Here is a 26,997-nt window from a genome sequence, read left to right on the forward strand (position 1 = left end):
ACACGCCTGGCCGCCGAGAGGATGTGATGCGAGTTTCCTGTTGCAGATGCTGAAGGTGAGCGAAGCAGGCCCGTTGGCTACCACTGATCAATGCAGGAAAGGTCCCGCCCTTTGTGTCCAGCTTGACTGAGCTGTTGGAACTATGGCCGGGGTGCGGGAGGGAGGACTGCCCTGCCCAGGGAGCGTGCAATGCTCGGCGCCCCAAGGTAAGGCGTTGTCCCCGTGAACTCGACTCAAGTGGCCTGAGCGCAACACGAGCGAGGCGCAAGCATCGCTGGCTGTGGTCATCCCGGATCCCCTACCCGACCCACGAACCCTGTCTTCGGATCAGGCTGCTGTGTGACCCAGAGGGTAGGGGCAACAACAACAACAACTTGCATTTCTATAGCGCCTGTTAATGTAGTGAGACGCCCCAAGGCGCCCCGCAGGAGCGTTACAGCGATAAATATTTGACACCGAGCCGCAGAAGTAGAAATTAGCGCAGGTGACCCAAAGCTTGGTCAAAGAGGTCGGTTTTTAAGGAGCGTTTTAAAGGAGGGTGGAGGGATTTAGGGAGGGAGTTCCAGAGTTTGGGGAACATTGGAGGAACACAGAGATCGTGGAGGGTTGTAGGGGCTGGAGGAGGTTACAGAGATAGGGAGGGGTGTAGGGGCTGGAGGGGGTTACAGAGATAGGGAGGAGTGTAGGGGCTGGAGGGGGTTACAGAGATAGGGAGGGGTGTAGGGGCTGGAGGGGGTTACAGAGATAGGGAGGGGTGTAGGGGCTGGAGGGGGTTACAGAGATAGGGAGGGTGTAGGGGCTGGAGGGGGTTACAGAGCTAGGGAGGGGTGTAGGGGCTGGAGGGGGTTACAGAGATAGGGAGGGGTGTAGGGGCTGGAGGGGGTTACAGAGATAGGGAGGGGTGTAGGGGCTGGAGGGAGTTACAAAGCTAGGGAGGGGCTGGAGGGGGTTACAGAGATAGGGAGGGGTGTAGGGGCTGGAGGAGGTTACAGAGATAGGGAGGGGTGTAGGGGCTGGAGGAGGCTACAGAGATATTGAGGGGTGTAGGGGCTGAAGTGGGTTACAAAGATAGGGAGGGTGGAGGGGCTGGAGGAGGTTACAAAGATAGGGAGGGGCTGGAGGAGGTTACAGAGATAGGGAGGGTTGTGGGGCTGGAAGATGTTGCAGAGATAGGGAGGGGTGTCGGGACTGGAGGGGGTTAAAAAGAGGGAGGGTGAAGGGGTTGACAGAGATAGGGAAGGTTAAACATAGAAACATAGAAAATAGGTGCAGGAGTAGGCCATTCGGCCCTTCGAGCCTGCACCATCATTCGATATGATCATGGCTGATCATGCAACTTCAGTACCCCATTCCTGCTTTCTCGCCATACCCCTTGATCCCCCTAGTAGTAAGGACTACATCTAACTCCTTTTTGAATATATTTAGTGAATTGGCCTCAACAACTTTCTGTGGTAGAGAATTCCACAGATTCACCACTCTCTGGGTGAAGAAGTTTCTCCTCAACTCGGTCCTAAATGGCTTACCCCTTATCCTTAGACTGTGACCCCTGGTTCTGGACTTCCCCAACAATGGGAACATTCTTCCTGCATCTAACCGGTCTAAACCCATCTGTAAGGGGTGATTTGCAGGGGGTCAGCTTTCCCTTCTGACCTTATATGAGTGGTTCCGAATCGCTCCCACACCCTTGGTTCTAGACACTGGAATTATGAAGGGACGGTGACAGACTTGGATAGACAATCGGTTTCGAGGTAGGAAGCAGGTATGGCTTTATTGTGTTTAAAAAGAAGTAAAAGGCACACCTTTAATAACACACACAGACCAATACACACTGAGGGGTACAACACATTGAATAAATCTTCAAATTACAGCCTGTGGGGAAAAAAATACAGCTTAAACTCTAAATGGGGTAAAAAGGAGAATGCAGATACATTTACACAAGTTATCCCAGCCTCCCCCCTCCCAATTCCCCTGACTAACTAAGTTATAGCTCTGAGGGTTCAGGGGCTATGCTCACCAATCCCTTTTGACAGTTGCCGGTGAATCACGGTTTCGGGGTTCGCTGCACTTGGCCTTCTAGGCGAGCCATACCCCGGTCGGAGGAGAGGACTTCGGACTGCGTAGTCTTCAGTTGGGGTGCGACCGTTGATGCGGTAAGTTGCGTTACGGATGTATGGGGTAAGTACCCACTTTCTTTGGTTTTAGTTAGTCCTTTTAGGTAATTTCTCACCCGTTGGCCGTTCCGAAGTAGATTGTAGAGTGGAAATAAATGTCGATTCTTCGGTTTTTGCTGAGTTGGTTTTGGTTGGTCGTTTCGCTGGTTGTGGTGGCCCGGGTTTGTCAATTTGGTTGCTGACAACCTTCCGTTTCGTGGGCCTCGTGCTCGGTCGGTCCTTGACGATTTCCTGTAGGTTCCTTCACGGCTCCATTTCTTCACTCCGGCTGCTTGTGTCTGTCTGTGCTCCGCTCGAGTCTGTGCTCCGCTCGAGTCTGTGTTCCGCTCGAGTCTGTGTTCCGCTCGCCTTTCCTTGTAAAACCGGGGGATAGATATATATAAAAAAAAAGGCTCCGTTATCTCCCATCAAATCTCTTGGGCTCTGTTTAAACTGTTCTGTCCATTGATTTTCAAATGTCTCCTTTGTCAGCAGTAACTCGATTAGGGTGTGAGAATGTGCTATCACTGGTTTTGCATTGTTTTAGGATTGTCCAGTTTCCTGACCATGATTTCCATTGTGCTTGATTGGGTAATTCGATTATCTCTTAGGGGGTGAATAGCCTGGGGTCCTTAATACACGAATTTGCTTCAGAGGTTGGCCCCACCTCCTGTATTTGGTAACTCTTTTTCGCAGCCAAAATGTTGTAGAATCTTAAAATTGATAAGCTCCTTCCCATAGATGTTTCGGGGATCTCAAGCTTCTGTAATTTAGGTCCATTTTGAATTCCCTTTCCTATGAGTCCAAACACTGGGGGGGGAGGGGGTCTCAATGAATGCACCCCCTTTTATCCCCCGCAGGCTTCGTCTGCCCCTTTAAACTCATTTTAAAAGCCCAGAAAGGGATTCTTCTCCTCTGCAGGGGAAAGGTACCTGGAATCTTTGCGAGATATTGGTAAATTCTACACATCAGAATTTTAAACATTTCGATGAGATCCCCTCTCATTCTTCTGAATTCCAGTGACTACAAGCCCAGTTGATCCAGTCTTTCTTGATATGTCAGTCCCGCCATCCCGGTAATCAGTCTGGTGAACCTTCGCTGCACTCCCTCAATAGCAAGAATGTCCTTCAAGTTAGGAGACCAAAACTGTACACAATACTCCAGGTGTGGCCTCCCCAAGGCCCTGTACAACTGTAGCAACACCTCCCTGCCCCTGTACTCAAATCCCCTCGCTATGAAGGCCAACATGCCATTTGTGGGGCTGGAGGAGGTTACAGAGATAGGGAGGGGTGTAGGGGCTGGAGGGGGCTATAGAGATAGGGAGGGTTGTGGGGCTGAAGGAGATTACAGAGATAGGGAGGGTTGTAGCGGTTGGATGTGGTTCCAGAGATAGGGAGGGTTGTGGGGCTGGAGGGAGTTACAGTGATGGGGAGGGTTGTAGGGGCTGGAGGAGGTTACAGAGATAGGGAGGGTTGTGGGGCTGGAGGAGGTTACAGAGATAGGGAGGGGTGTAGGGGCTGGAGGAGGTTACAGAGATAGGGAGGGTTGTGGGGCTGGAGGAGGTGATAGATAGGGAGGGGAGGTGAGGGCCATGGAGGGATTTGAACACAAGGATGAGAATTTTAAAATCGAGGTGTTGCCGGAGCAGGAGCCAACGTAGATCAGCGAGCACAGGGTGATGGGTGAACGGCTGTACGTTAGGATATGGGCAACAGAGTTTTAGATGAGTTCAGATTTATCCCGGCCCGTGACCAATATGTCGTCCTGAAAAACCACTGTGCGTGGTACCAAATTGAGTAGGCTCTCCATGTTTCTCTGGAAGACCGCTGCAGCCGACCGAATTCCAAACGGGCATCTTTTGCAGATGAACAGTCCCTTGTGCGTGTTGGTGCAGGTGAGTCCCTTCGAAGACTCCTCCAGCTCCTGCGTCATGTAGGCCGAAGTCAGGTCGAGCTTGGTGAATGGAGACTTGAATTTATATAGCGCCTTTCATGACTTTTACAGCTAATGGTGTACTTTTGATGTAGTCAATGTTGTAATGTAGAAAACACCACAGCCAATTTGTGCACAGCAAGCTCCCACAGACAGCATTGCAATAAGTACCCAGATAATGGTTTAGTGATCTTGGTTGGTTGAGGGATAAATGTTTGCCAGGACACCGGGAAGAACTCTCCTGCTGTTCTTCGAATAGTGGCGTGGAATCTTTTACGTGTGCCTGAGAGAGCAGATGGGGCCTCGGTTTAACGTTTCATCTAAAAGACTGCCCCTCCGACAGTGCAGCGCTCCCTCAGTACTGCCCCTCCGGCAGTGCGGCGCTCCCTCAGTACTGCCCCTCCGACAGTGCAGCGCTCCCTCAGTGCTGCCCCTCCGACAGTGCGGCGCTCCCTCAGTACTGCCCCTCCGGCAGCTCGGCGCTCCCTCAGTACTGCCCCTCCGGCAGTGCGGCGCTTCCTCAGTACTGCCCCTCCGGCAGTGCGGCGCTCCCTCAGTACTGCCCCTCCGACAGTGCGGCGCTCCCTCAGTACTGCCCCTCCGACAGTGCGGCGCTCCCTCAGTACTGCCCCTCCGACAGTGCGGCGCTCCCTCAGTACTGCCCCTCCGGCAACTCGGCGCTCCCTCAGTACTGCCCCTCCGACAGTGCGGCGCTCCCTCAGTACTGCCCCTCCGACAGTGCGGCGCTCCCTCAGTACTGCCCATCCGACAGTGCGGCGCTCCCTCAGTACTGCCCCTTCGGCAGTGCGGCGCTCCCTCAGTACTGCCCCTCCGTCAGTGCGGCGCTCCCTCAGTACTGCCCCTCCGACAGTGCGGCGCTCCCTCAGTACTGCTCCTCCGACAGTGTGGCACTCCCTCAGTATCGCCCTCCCGACAGTGCGGCGCTCCCTCAGCACCGTCCCTCCAGCACTGCGCTGCTCCCTCAGCACCGTCCCTCCAGCAGTGCGCTGCTCTCTCAGCGCCGGTCCTCCGGCAGTGCGCCGCTCCCTCAGTGCCGGCCCTCCGGCAGTGCGGCACTCCCTCAGCACGGCACTGGGAGTGTCAGCCTGGATTTCGTGCTCAAATCTCCTGGAGTGGGACTTGAACACATGACCTACTGACCCAGGAGCCAGAGCCCTCCCCACTGGGCCAAGCATGGCACCTTAAGGTAGGGGAGGGCAGCCTGTGTGCGTGGATCTGTACCCCGGCATAATTCAGCAGAGGACGGGGGAACATTGGAGGGAGAGGGGGAAGAGAAGACTGAGGAACTGACAGCAGTCATGTACAATGGCCCCCCACTCTGTGCTCAGAATATGGACGACACACATTTGAAAGGGATTCTGTTGGTGGAGAGCATGCGCAGACTTAAGGCACGCGTCTCTCCCTGTCTGAATGTAGGCAGCGCCATGTTTCATTTTCTCCCACTGCTGAATCCTTTTGCAGAAAATTGTCTTGTACGCTATTCAAAGCCAATCGGAAATATCTTCAGCCGGAGGCTGAGCCGAGGCAGTTAAACCAATTTCTGTCTCTTGGCAAAATATTGCAGGTGAATAATTGATGGAAAACATTGATAGTGCCAGTCAGTCCGGCAGCTATATCAGTGTGTTCTTGCCCAGTGCTTTCTGCGTTGTTTGCCAAAGTCTGTGGGGAACCATGGCAAAGGCTGCAGAGAGGTCAAACAAGATGAAGAGAGAAAATTATCATCATCATAGGCAGTCCCTCGAAATCGAGGAAGACTTGCTTCCACTCTAAAAGTGAGTTCTTAGGTGACTGAACAGTCCAATATGGGAATTACAGTCCCTGTCACAGGTGGGACAGACAGTGGTCGAAGGAAAGGGTGGGTGGGGAGTCTGGTTTGCCGCACGCTCCTTCCGCTGCCTGCGCTTGGTTTCTGCATGCTCTCGGCGATGAGACTCGAGGTGCTCAGCGCCCTCCCCGGATGCACTTCCTCCACTTTGGGCGGTCTTGGGCCAGGGACTCCCAGGTGCTCGTGGGAACGACGCACTTTATCAGGGAGGCTTTGAGGGTGGTCCTTGAAACGTTTCCTCTGCCCACCTGGGGCTCGCTTGCCGTGTCGGAGTTCCGAGTAGAGCGCTTGCTTTGGGCGTCGCGTGTCGGGCGTGCGGACAATGCGGCCCGCCCAGCGGAGCTGGTCGACTGTGGTCAGTGCTTCGATGCTGGGGATGTTGGCCTGAGCGAGAACACTGAAAAGGCACCGTGGTCATAGACACCGAGGAGGTCATTCGTTCCCAGCTGTTTCCACCATTGCCCCAGGGGATGATCCTCCACTTCCCCAGCAAGATATTCAGGGGATGTGTATGTTACAGCTATACAGAGCACTGGTGAAGTCCCAATTCAGTTCTGGTCACCGCATCTCAGGAAGCCTTGGAGGGAATGAAACTGGGCCTAAAGAATTAAATAATGAGGGCAACTTGCATTCCCTTGAATACAGGAGATTGTGATCTAACTGAGGTGTTTAAGATAATTAAAGGTGTTGCGAGGTGGATAGAGAGGAACAATTTCCTCTGGTGTGGGGAGTCCAGAACAAGTGGGGGGGTGGGCAGAACCTTAAAGTTAGAGCCAGTCCATTCAGGGGTGATGTCAGGAAGCACTTCTGCACACAAAGGGGTGGTGGAAATCTGGAACTCACTCCCCCCAAAATGCTGTTGAGGCTGAAGGGTCCATTGAAAATGTCAAAACTGAGATTGATACATTTTTGTGGCGTTAAGAGTACTACGGGTTACAGAACCAAGGCCGGTGGATGGAGTTGAGATGCAGATCCGCCATGATCTAACCGATGGGTGGAACAGGCCCGAGGGGCTGAATGGCCTCCTCCCCGTCTCTCTAACCTCCTCCAGACCTACGACCCCACCTCTGAACATGCTAGCGTGTGCACCCTCTTCCTGTCGGGTTGCCAACTCTGGTGGGACACATTCCTGGAGGTTTCGTCACATGACCCTCCTGCCCCCCCCCCCCATTGGTCGCCCGACACGTCCAATCCTCGCGGTGCCCCGCCTTCCCACAGCCAATCAGAAAGCCAACAGACTCTTAGTTACCCCATTGGATAATTCATGACTGTCAGTCGAACAACCTTTCCCTCCCCATGTCTGACATTTTTTACAACTAATAAACAAAAGTATTCAATTAATTTTTTTTGAAACCACAATTTTTTATTGCCCCTGTGATTTTTCTCCCTGGGTGTTGTTCGCAGTGACGTGGAGATTAATCTTTAATTCCTGTAGCCTCTAGAGCAATCCTGGAGGGTTGGCAACCCATACCTTCCATTGGTGGCCCTGCCTTTAGCTGCCAAACCCTCTTTTAAACTCCTCCATCTCTCCCCCTCCCATTCCTCCTTTAAGATGCTCTTTAAAACTTAACTCTTTGACCAAGCTTTTGGCCAGCTGACCTAATATCTCTTTATTGGTGTCCGAGCTTGTTTTACAAGGCTCTTGTAAAACGCATCAGTGCCCAATGTCCCCTTTTAAGCTCCTGAGCAGCTGGCTCACTGACTTCTAAATAGGTAAAACCGTGCAGTATTTTGAATGGGCCACGCAGCCCTTTTATAGTGGCTGTACGTGCAAAAAGAAAAATTAAAGGGACCATTCCTTTCGACGTTAAAGGCCCAAGTTGTTGTTAATGGCACTAAAATAAAATACAAGTAGTTGAGATCCTAGCCGTACGATCATTAATAAATAACAGTACAAACCTGGCCCACATTGACTCTCTTGGCAAGTTGCCCACCTTGAGTTACTCAGTTGACGAGAGCGAACGTATTAAAAGCACACAGCGTAACCACCAGCAACACACCTCAAACTGTCTTTTGTCTGAATGTGGGCCGAGCCTGTCACATTCTTCCATGTCTCTTGCATCTCTCCAAGCCTTGCATTCTTCAAAGCCGTTCACCGACAGAGTTTAATTTATGGATCACATTCCGAGATAATGATTGAGGGGCCGCACTCCTGCAACTGGTCAACTTTCAATCCTTTTTGACTAATCACCAAGGGGGTGCAGTTTCAATGAAACTTCTGCCTTTCAAAGACACATTGTTTCTTTGAGAAGGTTTGAGTTCTTGCCACTGAGGCATGGTACAATGACTAGCTCCCATGCACTGCCTTTGCCCCAGAGAGGCAACCAGGAGCGCTTCATAAAGGAATGGGGTACAGCGGGAGGGTGGCATTTTGGAGGAAGACTTGGCGAGGGAGGTGGAGGGCAAGAGGAAGTTACAAAGGCACTGTGTGGCTTTATTCCGCGACACTAACTTCAAGCCAACTGTCCGTTTTTCGGATGAGACGTTAAACCGAGGCCCCTCTCAGGTGGACATAAAAGATCCCACGGCACTATTTCGAAGAAGAGCAGGGGAGTTATCGCCGGTGTCCTGGGGCCAATATTTATCCCTCAATCATCATAACAAAAAACAGATTATCTGGTCATTATCACATTGCTGTTTGTGGGAGCTTGCTGTGCGCAAATTGGCTGCTGTGTTTTCAACATTACAACAGTGACTACACTCCAAAAAGTGCCTTGTTGCCTGTAAAGCGCTTTGGGACGTCCTGAGGTCGTGAAAGGCGCTATAGAAATCCAAGTTGTTTGTTTATAGTACAATATTAATTCAAAAACGTAATTCCTCTATTTTTGCTCTCCTATTGTTCCTCCCCACCTGTCTTTTGCCTTCTCGTTTTCTTTTGAAATGTTACTTTTTTTTAACCTGCTCTATTTCTTAGTTATAATCTTCGTTCTTCCTTTTCCTGACCTCAATTTTGAAGTCAGGAGCTACATTTAAAAAAAAAAACGACTGAGAATTCAGTATCAAGTGATCAGGAAGTGGAGAATATTTTCACTGCAGGAAAGGCTCAAAGAAAGTCTGCACCGAAGGTTTCAAGGACCTGAGGGATTCAGCTGAGCAGCCCTAATTGTTTGACGGAAGAACAAACTCTGTAACCAGGAGTAACGGACATGTGTTCAGAACAGAAGAGGGAAAGTGAAGGGTTTCGATCGAGCCACAGCGCACACAGTGGGGTGGGGAGTATGCAGAACAACAACTTGTTCAGGCAGGAAATGGAACTGACAGATTCAGGAGACCACTCAACAACTCCATTTTTAGAAAGAAGAAATTGATGGGTAAGAGAGAGAGAGAGAAAGAGAGAGAATGTGAAATGGAGAGAATATGTGAGAGAGAGCAAGAGTGAGACAAAAAGAGAGCAAATTATAATTTAAATAAGAAAAATTGCAAAGTGCTGCGGTACACAGAGACCTGGGGGTCCTTGTGCATGAAACACAAAAAGTTAGTGTGCAGGTACAGCAAGTGATCAGGAAGGCAAATGGAATGTTGGCCTTTATTGCAAGGGGGATGGAGTATAAAAGCAGAGAAGTCCTGCTACAACTGTACAGGGTATTGGTGAGGCCACACCTAGAGTATTGCGTACAGTTTTGGTCTCCGTATTTAAGGAAGGATATACTTGCATTGGAGGCTGTTCAGAGAAGGTTCACTCGGTTGATTCCTGAGTTGAGGGGGTTGACTTATGAGGATAGATTGAGTAGGTTGGGCCTATACACCTTGGAGTTCAGAAAAATGAGGTGATCTTATTGAAACTTATAAGATAATGAGGGGGCTCGACAAGGTGGATGCAGAGAGGATGCTTCCACTCATAGGGGAAACTAAAACTAGGGGACACAGTTTCAGAGTAAGGGGTCATCCATTTAAAACTGAGATGAGGAGAAATTTCTTCTCTCAGGATTGTAAATCTGTGGAATTCTCTGCCCCAGAGAGCTGTGGAGGCTGGGTCATTGAATATATTTAAGGCGGAGGTAGACAAATATTTGAGCGATAACGGAATAAAGGGTTATGGGGAGCGGGCAGGGAAATGGAGTTGAGTCCATGATCAGATCAGCCATGATCTTATTAAATGGCGGAGCAGGCTCGAGGGGCCAGGTGGCCAACTTCTGCTCCTATTTCTTATGTTCTTAAGTGTGTGTGAGAGAGTGTGTGAGAGAGATGACTGCAGTCTTTGACACGGTTAACAATACCATCTTCCTCCAAAGCCTTTCCACCTTCGTCCAGCTGAGTGGGACTGCACTCGCCTGGTTCCATTCCTCGCTATCCAGTCATAGCCAGGGAATCTCCTGCAATGCCTTCTCTTCCCGCCCCCGCATCGTTACCTCTGGTGTCCCCCAAGGATCTATTCCTGGCCCCCTCCTATTTCTCATTGACCTGTTGCCCCTTGGTGACATCATCCGAAAATACATCAACATAGAAACATAGAAAATAGGTGCAGGAGTAGGCCGTTCAGCCCTTCGAGCCTGCACCACCATTCAATAAGAGCATGGCTGAACATTTACCTCAGTACCCCTTTCCTAGGGTGGGGTGGTTCCCAGGGTGGTTTTAACTAAAGGGTGGAGTTGGGTCAGGAACATCGATTTAAATTGTTCCTGATTCTTTCCTACTGTAGCATTTGCGGGTGCCTGGTTCTGCGTTTGTTGATAGATATCGTACAGGCGATTACCGAAGGCTCTTGGGGTCTCTTCTGGGCCACTAAGTTCAAGTTTCGGATCCGTAAATGGTTGAGGGTCTCGGTCACGAGTACATCGGCTGCTGTGGCAGCCTGGAGAACTGCGCCTGGCAGATTAACTTTTAGGGAAGTGGAACTGGCCAAGAGGAGGACTCGTGTTCAATCTCTCTCTTCCAACTCTGGGTGACCCCTCCTGCAATTTGCCCACCTCCCATGAACTTCCAGTGGGTCGTCCCCATTGTTCCACATGTTCCACATGTACGCCGACGACACCCAGCTCTACCTCACCATCTGCTCTCTCGACACCTCCATTGTATCCGATTTGTCACGCTGCTTGTCCGGCATCCAGTGCTGGATGAGCAGAAATTTTCTCCAATTAAACGTCGGGAAGACGGAAGCCATTGTCTTCGGTCCCCGCCACGGACTGAATTCCCGAGCCACTGACTCCATCCCTCTCCCTGGCCTCTGTCTGAGGCGCAACCCGACTGTTCGCAACCTTCGAGTCCTATTTAACCCTTCCAACCTCATAGTCTCTCCATCACCAGGGCCGCCTACCTCCACCTCCATAACATCGCCTGTCTCCATCCCGCCTCAGCCCATCCGCTGCTGAAACCCTCATCCATGCCTTTGTTACCTCTAGACTTGACTATTCCAACGTACTCCTGGCCGGCCTCCCACCTTCCACGCTCCGTAAGCTCGAGCACATCCAAAACTCGTCTGCCCCGTGTCCTAACTCGAACAACGTCCCATTCACTTATCACCCCCTGTGCTCGCTGACCTACATTGTCTCCCGGTCCGGCAACATTTCGATTTTAAAATTCTCATCCTTGTTTTCAAATCCCTCCATGGCCTCATCCCATCCCATTTCTATAACCTCCTCCAGCCCTGGTAGCTGCAGCTCAGTGGCTAGCACACTCGCCTCTGAGTCAGAAGGTTGTGGGTTCAAGTCCCACTCCAGAGACTCGAGCACAAAAATCCAGGCTGACACGCCAATGCCGTGCTGAGGGAGTGCTGCACTGTCGGAGATGCCGTCTTTAGGATTAAAAGTTTAAACCGAGCCCTCGTCTTCTCTCTCAGGTGGACGTTAAAGATCTCATGGCACTATTTCTAAAAAGAGCAGGGGAGTTATTCCTGGTGTCCTGACCAATACTTATTCCTCAATCAACGTAACAAAAACGTTTATCTGGTCATTATCACATTGTTGTCTGTGGGAGCTTGCTGTGCGCAAATTGGGGCTGCCGCGTTGCCTACATTACAACAGTTCGAAAAGTACTTCATTGGCTGTAAAGGGCTTTGAGATGTCCGGTGGTCGTTAAAGGCGCTATATAAATCCAAGTCTTTCTTTTACGACCCTCCGAGATCTCTGCATACCTCCAATTCTGCCCTCTTGACCATTCCCAATTTACATCGCTCCCCCATTGGTGGCCGTGCCTTCAGCTGCCGAGGCCCCAAGCTCTGGAATTCCCTCCTTAAACCTCTCAGCATCCATACTGCTCTCTCCTTTTAAGATGCTTCTTAAAACCTACCTCTTTGATCAAGCTTTTGGTCACTTGTTGTAGTACATGGCTCGGTATCAAAGTCTGTCTGATAACGTGATGGGATGTTTTACAACCTTAAAGGCGCTATATAAACGCAAGTTGTTTTTGCGTATGAGAGAGAGCGATAAAGGAAGACAGTTAGTGTGAGAGAGTATGCGAGAGAATGATAAAAATTGAGAATAATAGCGAGGGAGGAAGAGAGAGAGAGAGAGAAAAAAGTGTGTTGCACCGAAGATTGAGACCAGCAAGCTGACAGCAGTGGCTTCCTTTCTTGTGCTATTATGTTCTGTGTTTACCCATAAGAACATAAGAAATAGGAGCAGGAGTAGGCCATACGGCCCCCTGAGCCTGCTCTGCCATTTAATAAGATCATGGCTGATCTGATCATGGACTCAGGTCCACTTCCCTGCCCGTTCCCCATAACCTCTTATTCCCTTATTGTTTAAGAAACTGTCTATTTCTGTCTTTAATTTATTCAATGTCCCAGCTTCCACAGCTCTCTGAGGCAGCAAATTCCACGGATTTACAACCCTCAGAGAAGAAATTCCTCCTCATCTCAGTTTTAAATGGGCGGCCCCATATTCTAAGACCATGCCCCCTAGTTCTGGAAACATCCTCTCTGCATCCACCTTGTCACGCCCCCTCATAATCTTATACGTTTCGATAAGATCACCTCTCATTCTTCTGAATTACTAAGAGTAGAGGCCCAACCTCCTCAACCTTTCCTCATAAGTCAACCCCCTCATCCCTGGAATCAACTGAGTGAACCTTCTCTGAACTGCCTCCAAATATGGAAATATGGCAACCAAAACTGCATCTGTGAAACCAACTGCTCCTTTTCACTTTTTAGAAGCCTCTTGTTCCTGTTTTCTCCCCTCTTCTGCTGAAGGAGTCCGCTCTCACTGGGGCCCAGTTCCACAGCTAGCTCTCCTTCGCTACATCCCTGAGTGATGATATTACTCGTCTGACCCGAGGCAGTAAGCGTCCCCAGGATACTTCACACTATGGGCAACAACGCTGGGTCCAGCTTCTTTATCTACCATTGTGTGTGTATATATAGATATATCTATATTTACAAAACACCCACACAAAACACACACATGGGAACTCACACAAACGCATGCACACAGACGCACACTAGCACACTAACACACGCGCGCGCACAGGCACACATTTGCGCGCGCGCTCTCGCACACGCACGCTCTTGCACACACGTGCAGACATACACGCAGACACTCACTCGCCTCACTCGCTCACACCCTTTAGAGGGTCACTGGAAAGCAGTCAGAAGTGGAAAACTTACCAGTTGTTTACCTCCCCCTAACTCTAGGGCACTGAGGCTAAGTGCCCCCCCACTGCGAGCTGAGTGGGGATACTCCTGATATTTACGGTTTAGTGGTGCACCAAATCTCGTGCCTGTACGCAGTAATCCTAATGGTTGAGTTCAGGGACCGAGCCAATGCTGCAGTTTTGGTCCTTCTGTCACAGCCCCAACCCCCCCCCCCCTCCGTTAAACACCGACTTTCTTGCTCTTCTGACTGGATTGTTTGATTCACCTTGACCCATTGATTAGCTCCCTTATCTCTGAGTCAAACCCCACACCCCCCCCTGCCCACCCTCCTCCACTCCTGTGCAGCATTCATTGCGTAATCCATGCGATCAGTGCAGTACTGAGGGAGTGCTGTATTGTCCGAGATACCGTCCCTCAGTTGAGGAGTTGTTCACGTTGAGCATATCGCTAGAATAATTGACCAAAAGAAGTCTTCTTGAACTTAGTTGGCACAAATAGGACAGCGTTAACTGATTACACGCCGCACTGCAGAGCACAGGGAGATAGGGACAGGAGGAGGCCGTTCAGCCCCTCAAGCCTATGAAACTGTGGCTGATCTGTACCGTAACTCTATCGATCTGCCTTGGTTCCGTCGTCCTGAGGGATAAAGATTCTTGGCCGCCACAAGTCTTTCCCGCAGCCTTGGGTTAACGGCTGCTGAAAATGGTCGAAGCGATAGAGGAGAAGAATTTGCGCTGGGAACTGAAGGTTTTTAGCCCAGCGCTTACTCACTATGTAACGCCCTCCTGGTGGCGTTATTGCAGTCATCGGCAGCGAAGTTGGCATCCAGAAGTGGCGTTCCATCTTCCAAAAGCCTCTGGAAGCGAGGCGATGAGCCTCCTTGATAAAGTGCAACATCCCCACCGACAGCTGGAGTCCCTGGCCAAAGACCAACCAAATGGAGGAAGAGCATCCAGGGAGGGCGCTGAGCACCTCGAGTCTCGTCGCCGAGAGCACGCAGAAACCAAGCGCAGGCAGCGGAAGGAGCGTGCGGAAATCCAGACGCCCCACCCTCCCTTTCCCTCAACCACTGTCTGTCCCACCTGTGACCGAGACTGTAATTCCCATATTGGACTGTTCAGTCACCTGAGAACTCACTTTTAGAGTGGAAGCAAGTCTTCCTCGACTCCGAGGGACTGCTGCTGATGATGATGATGATTGAGTTCACTAGCGAGGCGATGTGTGATTAGCTGCTTAGACAGCTTGATGACCTCGCTGCTGCTGTACACTGGAGATCAGCCTTTGACAGCGCTACAATCACGTTAAGGTCAAGAAAGCTAAAGTTTTCGCCACCGAGATCGCGAGATCTCTGCATGCAGCTTTCTCCAAGGTCACCGGCGAGTGCCCTCGCATCATCGCTGACCTCCTATCCGGGCCACTGGTTTCTTTGGCACTAACTGAGAGACGAGTAAATAAAGCCAATAATTTGGGTATCAGCTATTTGCTTACTGTGACAAGGTGCCCCTATTACAAGTAGGTAAATGTTGAGGAAGTAAAGAATATGCATTAAGCGTTGATAATATTCCTTAGATAGTTGCCTAGCAGCAGGTGTAATTGAAAGGAGAGCCTTTGTTCAACGGAGGGGCAGGCTACATAAATGTTATTGTTAATTGGAACGGAGTCCTGAAGTAACCTTGCTCCCGACGTTGACTCACCCCACCGCCATTTCTATCCTTCGCTCCAGAAAATGCTGATTCATACTGGGTGTCCGCTTCCTAATGTCAGATGTAAGAACATAAGAAGGTGCCGTTTTTCAGCTGAGACGTTAAACCAAGGCCCCGTCTGCTCTTCCAGGTGGATGTAAAAGATCTCGTGTTACGATATGGAAAAAAAAAATCCTGACCAACATTTATCCCACAACCAACATCACTAAAGCATATTATTATCTGGTCATTCTCATGTTCAAATCCCTCCGTTGTCTCACTCCTCCTATCTCTGTAAGCTCTTCCAGCCCTACAACCCTCTGGGAAATCTGCACTCCTCCAACTCTGGCCTCTTATACATTCAGCCACCTCCTTCACTCCATCATTGGCAGCCGTGCCTTCAGCCCCTGGGCCCCAAGCTCTGGAATTCTCTCCCTACAGCTCTCCCACCTTATTATCTCGCATTCCTCTTTAAAACCTACCCTTGTGACCAAGCTTTAGCCCTCCTGTCTTTAGCTTGCTGTCAGGTTTTGTCTGATTACGCTCCTTTGTGAAACACCTTGGGACATTTTATCGTGTTAAAGGCGCTATATACATCATCATCATCATCATCATCATAGGCAGTCCCTTCAAATCGAGGAAGACTTGTTTCCACTCTAAAAGTGAGTTCTCAGGTGGCTGAACAGTCCAATACGGGAATTACAGTCTCTGTTAGAGGTGGGCCAGACAGTGGTTGAGGGAAAGGGTGGGTGGGGAGTCTGGTTTGCCGCACGCTCCTTCTGCTGCCTGCTCTTGGTTTCTGCATGCTCTCGGCGACGAGACTCGAGGTGCTCAGCGCCTTCCCGGATGCACTTCCTCCACTTAGGGTGGTCTTTGGCCAGGGACTCCCAGGTGTCGGTGGGGATGTTGCACTTTATCAGGGAGGTTTTGAGGGTGGTCCTTGTAACGTTTCCTCTGCCCACCTGGGGCTTGCTTGCCGTGTAGGAGTTCCGAGTAGAGCGCTTGCTTTGGGAGTCTCGTGTCGGGCATGCGGACAATGTGGCCCGCCCATGAACAATATTCAAGGGTGCAGTCTGCCCAGTGTACCATGGCACTATCCCATTGTACTGTTTACACTTGGTGATTACAGAACTGCAACGGTGTAACATGTCAATCAACTCGGCTTAAACTCCTAGCGTTCTTTCAGCATTCACCCTTAGCCCATTCCAACACCAGGAAGTACATGGTCTGTATGCCAGTTTGATCTCATATTCAAATCTCTGCATCCCGGTCGAGTGTGGTCAGTGCTTTGATGCTGGGGATGTTGGCCTGATCGAGAACACTGACGTTGGTGTGTGTCTGTCCTCCCAGGAGATTTGCAGGATCTTGTGGAGGTGCTATATACGTGCATATTGTTGTTTCAAATTATATAGATGACCGGGATTCAGAGATTTGAATATGAGACCAAACTGGGAGGAGAAATTTCGTAGCTTAAATGGGAAGTGTTGAACAATTGCCGGTGCAATTGAATGCAGGCAGTATGAAATCCTGCATGGTCAAATGGCATACAGACCATGTACTTGCTGGTGTTGGAATGGCTAAGGGTGAATGCTGAAAGAACGCTAGGAGTTTAAGCTGAGTTGATTGACATGGTTCACCGTTGCAGTTCTGTAATCTCCAAGTGTAAACAGTACAGTGGGATAGTGTCATGGTACACTGGGCAGACTGCACCCTTGAATATTGTTCCCAGTGCTGGTCACCAAGAAATAAGTGCTGGAGGCAGTGTGGTGTGGCGCCTCGACCCTGATCGGGTCTCTCAATTGGTACGGATAGAAGAGGGAATTACTTGGGCTGCTTTACCGGGATATGAGGTGCGGTTGAGAAAGGCGAAGTTAACAGCGGGGAGGGGCGACAAGATTGTTAAAAGGGAGGTGAATAAACCCCGCATGTTGCTTTTGAGGTGGAGGGAGTAAAATAATTTGTCTTCGCAAGGAGAGTGTGGAGTGCAGGCAAAAAGCCCCTGAAATCGTTTAAAAAACAATTGGGATCTCTCCAGATGAGCAAATTAAGATGGGCTGAACGGCTGTTCGCATTTTGAGAAGTAAGCTGCGTTCCTTCTCGTTTAAGCAATTGAGCCGGTTGGCGATAATGAAGCGTCTAATTTGTATTTTAACACGTTTGTCGCTCCGTGTTCCTCAGAGAGGCAGACTTCTTAAACACTCTCTGTGCGAGGAGAGGAGGAGGGTTTAAAAACGAATAACTTGTACCATGAAAAGTGAGGTCTAAGGAAGACCAACACCGAGCAATCTCCATGTTAAAGCCTGCATTTGGAAAATTCCAGAGATAAAAGGTACGTGTTTTATTTTTTGTTTAGTCTTGAGGTGATTTAAAAAAAAATGAACATTTCAACGGGTGATTTATTTTTTTTTCGCTGTTTTATTTTCAATGCTGATTTATAACTTTTTTTTTAAGCTCTAATTTTATATTGAGCATTTCTTGCTGCTGACTTGTTGCTAAGTCATGACTAGAGAACATGAACAGTAATGATTGTCCTACAGGGGAACAGAACATGAAACAAGTAGAACTGAGAAGGAACTGTGTAAATATACAACGGCAGGAAAGGTGGTTTGACAGGATATCTGGGGGGGGGGGGGAGGTTTAAAAAAAAAACGCAAATGTATTCTTTTTTGGTGCAAGCTTGCAGAAATCTTTGGCCATGATTTGGCTATGGAACTGAATCCAGCACTTTCTGTTTCTGTCTCGACTGCCACTGCCCCTAATTTTAAAGCGACTGCTAGGTTTATATAGCACACTGTCATCTATCCCTATCGTGCTTAGAAACATAGAAAATAGGTGCAGGGGTAGGCCATTCGGCCCTTCTAGCCTGCACCGCCATTCAGTGAGTTCATGGCTGAACATGCAACTTCAGTACCCCCTTCCTGCTTTCTCGCCATACCCCCTGATGTGGGGCTATTGTCGGATATTGGAATTATTTATTTATTTGGTCACGGGGTGTGGGCATCGCTGGCAAGGCCGGCATTTATTGCCCATCCCTAATTGCCCCTTGAGAAGGTGGTGGTGAGCCGCCGCCTTGAACCGTTGTTCTTGGTAGCGGTTTGTTACAACTGAGGAGCTCGCTGGGCCGTTCCAGAGAGCAGTTAAGAGTCAACCACATTGCTGTCGGTAAGATAGCGGCAGATTTCCAGAAAAAGTAGCAAGCCTGAGGATTGGGAGCAGTTTAGAATTTAGTAAAAAAGGACCAAGAGATTGATTAAGAGAGGAAAACTAGACTTTTAGAGTAAACTTGCAAGGGACATAAAAACTGACTGCAAAAGTTTCTACGAGTATGTATAAAGAAAAAGATTAGTGAAGACAAATGTAGGTCCTTTACAGTCAGAAATGGGAGAATTTATAATGGGGAACAAGGAAATGGCAGAACAATTAAATAAATACTTCGGTTCTGTCTTCAAGGAAGAGGACACAAATAACGTCCCAGAAATGCTAGGGAACCAAGGGTCTAGTGAGCAAGAGGAATTAAAGGAAATCATTAGAAACATAGAAAATAGGTGCAGGAGTAGGCCATTCGGCCCTTCAAGCCTGCACCACCATTCAATAATATCACGGCTGATCATTCCCTCAGTACCCCTTTCCTGCTTTCTCTCCATATCCCTTGATCCCCTTAGCCGTAAAGGCCATATCTAACTCCCTCTTGAATATATCCAATGAACTGGCATCAACAACTCTCTGCGGCAGGGAATTCCACAGGTTAACAACTCTGAGTGAAGAAGTTTCTCCTCATCTCAGTCCTAAATGGCCTACCCCTTATCCTAAGACTGTGTTCCCTGGTTCTGGACGTCCCCAACAATAGGAACATTCTACCCGCATCTAACTTGTCCCGTCCTGTCAGAATCTTTTATGTTTCTATGAGATCCCCTCTCATCCTTCTAAACTCCAAAGTATAAAGGCCCAGTTGATCCAGTCTCTCCTCATGTCAGTCCAGCCATCCCGGGAATCAGTCTGGTGAACCTTCGCTGCACTCCCTCAATAGTAAGAACGCCCTTCCTCCGATTAGGAGACCAAAACTGAACACAATATTCCAGATGAGGCCTCACCAAGACCCTGTACAACTGCAGTAAGACTTCCCTGCTCCTATACTCAAATCCCCTAGCTATAAAGGCCAACATATCATTTGCCTTCACCACCTGCTGTACCTATATGCCAGCTTTCAAAGACTGATGAACCATGACACCCAGGTCTCGTTGCACCTTCTCTTTTCCTAATCTGCCGCCATTCAGATAATATTCTGCCTTCGCGTTTTTGCCCCCAAAGTGGATAACCTCACATTTATGCACATTATACTGCATCTGTCATGCATTTGCCCACTTACCTAACCTGTCCAAGTCACCCTGCAACCTCTTAGCATCCCCCTCACAGCTCGCACCGCCACCCAGTTTAGTGTCATCTGCAAACTTAGAGATATTACACTCAATTTCTTCATCTAAATCATTGATGTATAATGTAAAGAGCTGGGGTCCCAACACTGAGCCCTGCGGCACTCCACTAGTCACTGCCTGCCATTCTGAAAAGGACGCGTTTATTCCCACTCTCTGCTTCCTGTCTGCCAACCAGTTCTCTATCCACGTCAGTATAGCCTTGAGGAGGAGTTCATAGGGATGGGTTCCTTCAGCAGTATGTAACGGAACCAACCAAAAACAGGCTATCTTGTGTAATGAGACAGGATTAATAAACAATCTCCGAGCAAAGGATCCCCTCGGAATGAGTGATCATAGCATGGTTGAATTTCAAATTCAGATTGAGAGTGAGAAAGTTGGATTTTAAACCAGCGTACTAAGCTTAAATAAAGGAGACTATGAAGGTATGAGGGCAGAGTTGGGTAAAGTGGACTAGGAAAATAGATTAAAGTGTAGGACGGTTGATGAACAGTGCTGTACATTTAAGGAGATATTTCACAACTCTCATGAAAAATATATTCCAGTGAGGAGAAAAGGGTGTAAAAGAAAAGATAGCCATCTGTGGCTAACTAAAGAAATAAAGGACGGTATCCAATTAAAAACAAGGGCATACAAAGTGACCAAAACTAGTGGAAGGACAGAAGACTGGGAAGCTTTTAAAAGCCAGCAAAGAATGACTAAAAAAATGATTAAGAAAGGGAAGATAGACTATGAAAGTAAACTAGCGCAAAATATAAAAACAGATAGCAAGAATTTCTATAGGTATATAAAAAGGAAAAGAGTGGCTAAAGTAAATGTTGGTCCCTTAGAGGACGAGACCGGGGAATTAGTAATGGGGAACATGAAGATGGCAGAAACTCTGAACAAATATTTTACATAAGAACATAAGAACATAAGAATTAGGAACAGGAGTAGGCCATCTAGCCCCTCGAGCCTGCTCCGCCATTCAACAAGATCATGGCTGATCCGCTCGCTCCCCATAAACCTTAATTCCATTATTGGTTAAAAATCTATCTATCTGTGATTTGAATACATTCAATGAGCTAGCCTCAACTGCTTCCTTGGGCAGAGAATTCCACAGATTCACAACCCTCTGGGAGAAGAAATTCCTTCTCAACTCGGTTTTAAATTGGCTCCCCCGTATTTTGAGGCTGTGCCCCCTAGTTCTAGTCTCCCCGACCAGTGGAAACAACCTCTCCACCTCTATCTTGTCTATCCCTTTCATTATTTTAAATGTTTCTATAAAATCACCCCTCATCCTTCTGAACTCCCAACGAGTAAAGACCCAGTCTACTCAATCTATCATCATAAGGTAATCCCCTCATCTCCGGAATCAGCCTAGTGAATCGTCTCTGTACCCCCTCCAAAGCTAGTACGTCCTTCCTTAAGTAAGGTGACCAAAACTGCACGCAGTACTCCAGGTGCGGCCTCACCAATACCCTGTACAGTTGCAGCAGGACCTCCCTGCTTTTGTACTCCATCCCTCTCGCAATGAAGGCCAACATTCCATTCGCCTTTCTGATTACCTGCTGCACCTGCAAACTAACTTTTTGGGATTCATGCACAAGGACCTCCAGGTCCCTTTGCAGCGCAGCATGTTGTAATTTCTCCCCATTCAAATAATATTCCCTTTTACTGTTTTTTTTTCCCAAGGTGGATGACATCACATTTTCCGACATTGTATTCCATCTGCCAAACCTGAGCCCATTCGCTTAACCTATCTAAATCTCTTTGTCCTGTGTCCTCTACACAACCCGCTTTCCCACTAATCTTTGTGTCATCTGCAAATTTTGTCCCCTCTTCCAGGTCATCTATGTATATTGTAAACAGTTGTGGTCCCAGCACCGATCCCTGTGGCACACCACTAACCACCGATTTCCAACCCGAAAAGGACCCATTTATCCCGACTCTCTGCTTTCTGTTCGCCAGCCAATTCTCGATCCATGCTAATACATTTCCTCTGACTCCGCGTACCTTTATCTTCTGCAGTAACCTTTTGTGTGGCACCTTATCGAATGCCTTTTGGAAATCTAAATACATCACATCCATTGGTACACCTCTATCCACCATGCTCGTTATATCCTCAAAGAATTCTAGTAAGTTAGTTAAACATGATTTCCCCTTCATGAATCCATATTGCATCTACTTGATTGCACTATTCCTATCTAGATGTCCCGCTATTTCTTCCTTAATGATAGCTTCAAGCATTTTCCCCACTACAGATGTTAAACTAACCGGCCTATAGTTACCTGCCTTTTGTCTGCCCCCTTTTTTAAACAGAGGCGTTACATTAGCTGCTTTCCAATCCGCTGGTACCTCCCCAGAGTCCAGAGAATTTTGGTAGATTATAACGAATGCATCTGCTATAACTTCCGCCATCTCTTTTAATACCCTGGGATGCATTTCATCAGGACCAGGGGACTTGTCTACCTTGAGTCCCATTAACCTGTCCAGCACTACCTCCCTAGTGATAGTGATTGTCTCAAGGTCCTCCCTTCCCACATTCCCATGACCAGCAATTTTTGGCATGGTTTTTGTGTCTTCCACTGTGAAGACCGAAGCAAAATAATTGTTTAAGGTCTCAGCCATTTCCACATTTCCCATTATTAAATCCCCCTTCTTATCTTCTAAGGGACCAACCTTTACTTTAGTCACTCTTCCGTTTTATATATCGGTAAAAGCTTTTACGATCTGTTTTTATGTTTTGCGCAAGTTTACTTTCGTAATCTATCTTTCCTTTCTTTATTGCTTTCTTAGTCATTCTTTGCTGTATCAGTCTTTACGCTAGAGGACACTAACAATATGGATAGTCAAGGGGATATAGGTGGGGAAGGAACTTAACACAATCACAGTCACTAAGGAAGTGGTACTCAGTAAAATAATGGGACTAAAGGCGGATAAATCCCCTGGACCTGATGGCTTGCATCCTAGAGTCTTAAGAGAAGCAGTGGCAGGGATAATGGATGCATTGGTTGTATTTTACCAAAATTCCCTGGATTCTAGGAAGGTCCCAGCAGACTGGAAAACTGCAAAAACGCCCCTATTTAAAAAAGGAGGCAGACAAAAAGCAGGAAACTATAGACCAGTTAGCCTAACATCTGTGGTTGGGAAAATGTTGGAGTCCATTATTAAAGAAACAGTAGCAGGACATTTGGTAAAGCATAATTCGGTCAGGCAGAGTCAGCATAGGTTTATGAAGGGGAAGTCATGTTTGACAAATTTGCTGGAATTCTTTGAGAATGTAACAAACAGGATGCATAAAGGGGAACAAGTGGATGTGGTGTATTTGGACTTCCAGAAAGCATTTGACAGGGTACCACATAAAAGGTTACTGCACAAGATATAAGTTCACGGGGTTGTGGGTAATATATTAGCATGGATAGAGGATTAGCTAACTAACAGAAAACAGAGAGTCGGGATAAATGGTTTATTCTCAGGTTGGCAATCAGTAACTAGTGGGGTGCCGCAGGGATCAGTGCTGGGACCCCAACTATTTACAATCTATATTAACAACTTGGATGAAGGGACCGAGTGTAACGTAGCCAAGTTTGCTTTTCCTTCCATCTTTGTATCATCAGCAATGTGTGAGGAGATACACAAAATCTGCAAAAGGACATAGACAGGCTCAGTGTGTGGGCAAAAATTTGGCAGATGGAGTATAATGTTGGAAAGTGGGAGGTCATGCACTCTGGCAGAACAAAATCAAAGAGCAAGTTATTACTTAAATAGAGAAAAATTGCGAAGTGCTGCAGTACAGCGGGACATAGAAACATAGAAAATAGGTGCAGGAGTAGCCCATTTGGCCCTTCGAACCTGCACCACCATTCAATATGATCATGGCTGATCATGCAACTTTAGTACCCCATTCCTGCTTTCTCTCCATATCCTTTGATCCCTTTAGCCGTAAGGGCCACATCTAACTCCCTTTTGAATATATCTAACGAAGTGGCCTCAACAACTTTCTGTGGTAGAGAATTCCACATACTCACAACTCTCTGAGTGAAGAAGTTTCTCCTCATCTCGGTCCTAAATGGCTTGCCCCTTATCCTTAGATGTGACCCCTGGTTCTGGACTTCCCCAACATCGGGAACATTCTTCCTGCATCTAACCTGTCCAATCCCGTCAGAATTTTATATGTTTCTATGAGATCCCCTCTCATTCTTCTAAATTCCAGTGAATATAAGCCTAGTCGATCCAGTCTTTCTTCATATGTCAGTCCTGTCATCCCGGGAATCAGTCTGGTGAACCTTCGCTGCACTCCCTCAATAGCAAGAATGTCCTTCCTCAGATTAGGAGACCAAAACTGTACACAATGTTCAAGGTGTGGCCTCACCAAGGCCCTGTACAACTGCAGTAAGACCTCCCTGCTCCTATACTCAAATCCTCTCACTATGAAGGCCAACATATCATTTGCCTTCTTCACCGCCTGCTGTGCCTGTATACCAACTTTCAATGACTGATGTACCATGACACCCAGGTCTCGTTGTATCTCCCCTTTTACTAATCTGTCACCATTCGGATAATAATCTGTCTTCCTGTTTTTAATCACCAAAGTGGTTAACCTCACATTTATCTACATTATACTGCATCTGCCATGCATTTGCCCACTCACCTAACCTGTCCAAGTCACTCTGCAGCCTCTTGGCATCCTCCTCACAGCTCACACCGCCACTCAGCTTAGTGTCATCTGCAAACTTGGAGATATTACATTCAATTCCTTCGTCTAAATCATTAATGTATATTGTAAATAGCTGGGGTCCCAGCACTGAACCTTGCGGTACCCCACTCGCCACGCGTCACTGCCTGCCATTTTGAAAAGGACCCGTTTATTCCCACTCTCTGCTTCCTGTCTGCCAACCAGTTCTCTATCCATATCAGTACATTACCCCCAATACCATGTGCTTTGATTTTGCACACCAATCTCTTGTGTGGGACCTTGTCAAAAGCCTTCCAACATTTTCCCCATCACCGATGTCAGGCTGACCAGTCTATAATTCCCTGGGGGTACTTGTGCATGAAACACAAAAGGATAGTATGCAAGTCCAGCAAGTGTTCAGGAAAGCCAATGGAATCTTGGCCTTTATTGCAAGGGGGATGGAGTATAAAAGCAGGGAAGTCTTACCACAGCTATACAGGGTATTGGTGAGGCCACACCTGGAATACTGCGTGCAGTTTTGGTTTCCATATTTACGAAAGGATATACTTGCTTTGGAGGCAGTTGAGAGAAGGTTCACTTGGTTGATTCCGGAGATGAGGGGGTTGACTTATGAGGAAAGGTTGAGGAGATTGGGCCTCTACTCATTGGAATTCAGAAGAATTGAGAGATGAATTTATCGAAACGTATAAGATTATGAGGTGGCTTGACAAGGTGAATGCAGAGAAGATGTTTCCACTGATGGGGGAGACTAGAACTAGGGGGCATGATCTTAGAATAAGGGACCGCCCATTTAAAACTGAGATGAGGAGGAATTTCTTCTCTGAGGGTTGTGAATCTGTGGAATTCACTGCCTCAGAGAGCTGTGGAAGCCAGGACATTGAATAAATTTAAGACCAAGGTAGGCAGTTTCTTAACCAATAAAGGATTATGGGGAGCGGGCAGGGAAGTGGAGCTGAGTCCATGATCAGATCAGCCATGATTTTATTAAATGGCGGAGCAGACTCAAGGGGTCGTATGGCCTACTCCTGCTCCTATTTCTTGTGTTCTAATGTACTTGACACTAAACTTGTGGAAGTGGAGGATCAGGCTGTCACTGAATGGATTGGGGTTTAACGTGACTGTTCAAGGAGGAAATAATTGGATAAATAAAGATAATGGCCTAGAAATCTTGGTCGCGGGCGATCGATTGAAATAGGGAAAAAAGAAGCGCACTTACCTTATCCCGCTGCGCCCACGCGAGTTCCCGGTCCTGAGGCCTCCACTGATTGCGCGTTGCAGCATGTGCACGTCGGGACGTGCACAGGGCGGGAGCTGCAGTCACATGGCTCTGCCAGCCAATCAAGGTCAAGTATTTTCTCATTCATAATAATGGAACTCTTAAGTTTCATTTCTCGTTATTATGAATGAGAAGTCCCCCCCCCCCCCCAAACAACCAAAACACTAATTAAAATATATAAAAAATACACCACATATTTAACATTAATTTAAATTTAGTTATTTGTGTTATTAAAAAAAAATGTATTTCCGATTTGAAAAAAAAAGTTTTAAATAAATTTACCATAGTGGGGAGGGTTTTTAACAATAAAATGTGTTTTTTTTTAGTTTTATTTTATTATGTTTTTGTGTGTTTTATAACTCTTCCGCCTGTAACAGTAGGCTATGTGCCTGCTTTTATCAGGCGCAAGAGTTTTAAGGACATTTGCTGGGCAGGATATGGGTAAATCCCGCAATCTTGCCCTTGCAAATGTCCTCGCTTCAGAGTTGTGGAGGATCTGTCCAGCTCGACAGATTGGAAAACCCGGTTTTCATTGTGCGCTAGAAACCGGCTTTTGCGATGCCTTCCCGGGTCCGTGTACACACTCCATACAGACCCAGCGAGGCCCCGATTTCTGGGTCAATGCCCGAAGGGTGTCGAAGATCTTTGAACAGTTAAGTAAGGCGCCTGGAAGTATTCCTGCTTCTCAAAATGTCCATGTTTTCTTTCACGCCTCAAATTCCCTCAGGGAATGATTCTTGCTGTAAGTGCTGTGTGTGAAACCGATACAATCAAACACCGCAACATAATGGCAATCCGGTCGTTACATGATCACCATGACCAATGCTAGCTTTTTAATTCCAGGTTTATTTAATTAACTGAATTCAAGAAGGCGGCTCACCTCTACATTCTCGAGTGCGATTAGGCAATGGGCAATAAATGCTGACATTACCAACGACGCCCACATCCTGTGAATGAATAATAATTTAAAAAAAATAGATTCATTTTTTGGACCTAGTAATTACGGTCACAGAAGCAGTTGCAAAACATCACTATTATACATGTTAAATATAATGTCCGAGATTGACAGTTGGCAACATTAGTTTATGGTTATATTCTTTATACAACTAATAAAATGGCGTTAGATGATGTAATTAATAGCCCATTTACTTCTGCTTTATCACTGCTACCTTCTCATGAGCAACTAGGAAGGGACAATAAAATGATAGCGATGTCATAGCCTGAGAATAATAATTTAATTAAGCAGTTGGAGCACTCTGTACAGTGCTTGGCTCCGCACTATGGGAAGGATATTGAGACAATAGACAATGGCACAGCACATATTTACTGGTATACCACCTGTTATGAGGAAATACAAATAAAGGTTTGAAGAACTGGGTCTCGTGCTGTGTTGGAAAGAAAAACTTGCATTTCTAAAGCGCCTTTCACGACCACTGAATGTCTCAAAGTGCTTTACTCTTGGAGTAGTTTTGGAG

At 47.6% G+C, this 26,997-nt stretch overlaps 1 long non-coding RNA gene across 4 annotated transcripts; it reads left to right on the plus strand.

Annotated features, from left to right (window-relative positions):
- The first annotated feature begins 69 nt into the window (after window positions 1–69).
- LOC139229135 (uncharacterized) lies at window positions 70–26,997 on the plus strand. Of its 4 annotated transcripts, none has more exons than XR_011587661.1 (4): window positions 70–206; window positions 1,537–2,150; window positions 17,317–17,467; window positions 26,366–26,997. It is a non-coding gene; the product is annotated as an uncharacterized lncRNA (long non-coding RNA). The 4 variants fall into 4 exon arrangements; XR_011587663.1 differs by having other exon boundaries at window positions 2,031–2,150; XR_011587662.1 differs by lacking the exon at window positions 70–206 and having other exon boundaries at window positions 1,238–1,748; window positions 2,031–2,150.

The sequence above is a fragment of the Pristiophorus japonicus genome, chromosome 18 (assembly GCF_044704955.1).
Source record: "Pristiophorus japonicus isolate sPriJap1 chromosome 18, sPriJap1.hap1, whole genome shotgun sequence".
Taxonomy (NCBI): Eukaryota; Metazoa; Chordata; class Chondrichthyes; family Pristiophoridae; genus Pristiophorus; species Pristiophorus japonicus.